This window comes from Enhydra lutris, unplaced genomic scaffold (genome assembly GCF_002288905.1).
Source record: "Enhydra lutris kenyoni isolate GAN:26980312 unplaced genomic scaffold, ASM228890v2 scaffoldscaffold13, whole genome shotgun sequence".
In the NCBI taxonomy this organism is placed as follows: domain Eukaryota; kingdom Metazoa; phylum Chordata; class Mammalia; order Carnivora; family Mustelidae; genus Enhydra; species Enhydra lutris.
In genome coordinates this window covers 30,350,744-30,352,425 of record NW_019154097.1, presented here as the reverse complement: position 1 = coordinate 30,352,425, position 1,682 = coordinate 30,350,744, and the positions used below count along the sequence as shown (strand labels likewise).

Below are 1,682 nucleotides of genomic sequence, written 5' to 3'. Positions count from 1 at the left end.
AAAATACAGTTAATACTACTGAAACACTAAAATAATTCAAGGACACATGGTTTATCCAACAAAACAATGCCTCTTAAATGCTGTCATTGATACAAAAACTGACTGCTTCTTTAAACACAGTGGCATAATCAACAATATTCAATCACTTCTGTTTTTTTCCTGAATACATAAAAATTAAAATGCCAATTAAAAATGAATATATCTTCTCTTTAAATGTTTCCGACAAATACAATTTCAATATTTTCATCCAACAGTGGTGTGGTTGAAGAGATTTTTCATTCATAAGTTAAACAATCCACCCAAACAGAACTGATACTCTAGAGGCTCATAGCGCAAATAAAGACTTTAGGAATGCAGCAAATGACATTTCTAACAAACATACCAAACAGATAAAATTCTTAGAAGATACACGCAAGAAGCCCCTCTAAGCAGCTGGCCACAGAACTAGAACATTTAACCATTTTACTATTGATTTAAATGGGACTCTAGATGCTTCCAGAACTCTCATCTTGGGCTTTGTATTTTGCTTTTCCACTTTCACTAATGACACAAACATGATTCAAATCCCTGAAATATTCATTATAGTCAAGGGCATATCCTACAACAAACTTGTCTGGAATTTCAAATCCAACAAAGTCTGGTCTGTATCCAATACTTTGAGGAGTCCTTTTCACCAGCAAACTTGCAACCTTGACCATCTTTGGATTATACTGCTGGACCAAGGAAAGCAAGGTTTGCATTGTTTTGCCTGTTTCAATTATATCTTCAACAATCAAGACATTCTTTCCAGTTAAAGTTGAAAGATCATCTCCACCAATTACTTTTATGTCCCTTGTTGACTGGTCATTACAGTAGCTTTTCAGTCTAATAAAGTCTACAGTCATAGGAATGGATCTATCACTATTTCTGTTCAGTGCTTTAATGTAATCCAGCAGGTCAGCAAAGAATTTATATCCCCCCTTGAGCACACAGAGGGCTACGATGTGATGGCTTCCCATGTCCTTCATCACATCTCGCGCAAGCCGTTCCGTCCTGTCCATAATTAATCCATGAGGAATAAACACCTTTTCCAAATCCTGAGCGTAATGATTAGGTATACAAAATAAATCTAGGTCATAACCTGGTTCATCATCACTAATCACAATGCTGGGGCTTCGGGTTGCCATAACGGAGCTGGCTGGTGCGTGGACTGAGGGCAGTTCTCTTCTGTATTACTTTTAGTTTTAGTTCTTAAAGATTTTTCAAGCTCAGTAAATTCCTGATAGATAAACAGGGATTTTTTTTTAAATAACAAGAAAAGTAGACAAAAAAGTAACATACTTACAATTTACTCTTTGAAAATCATAGGTATCAATAATTTTAATAGCCACATTTCATCATCTTGAAGTAACATAATATATCATTTAAAAACAAAATTATTAATTTCCAATAAATATTAAATACTAAATTCATGCAATTTTTTAAAAAATTCTAGAATATAGAAATTGAGATTTAAGACCTTATAAAGCATATTTAAAAATAATGGCATAGTATTATCATACTGTTAAATAACTTACTTTTCTTACTTAACAAGATATAATAGGTTTGTTTTGCCAACTTGACAAGCTAATTCTAAAGTTTATATGGAAATACAAGTACCAAGAAAAGCAAAAGACACTCCTAAGGTGGAAGAACATGTTCTA

At 33.2% G+C, this 1,682-nt stretch overlaps 1 pseudogene across 1 annotated transcript; it reads right to left on the bottom strand.

Annotated features, from left to right (window-relative positions):
• Window positions 1-223: 223 nt before the first annotated feature.
• LOC111145980 lies at window positions 224-1,321 on the bottom strand (annotated as a pseudogene). Its single transcript, XR_002640512.1, has one exon. The product of XR_002640512.1 is annotated as a hypoxanthine-guanine phosphoribosyltransferase pseudogene (transcript).
• Window positions 1,322-1,682: the final 361 nt, after the last annotated feature.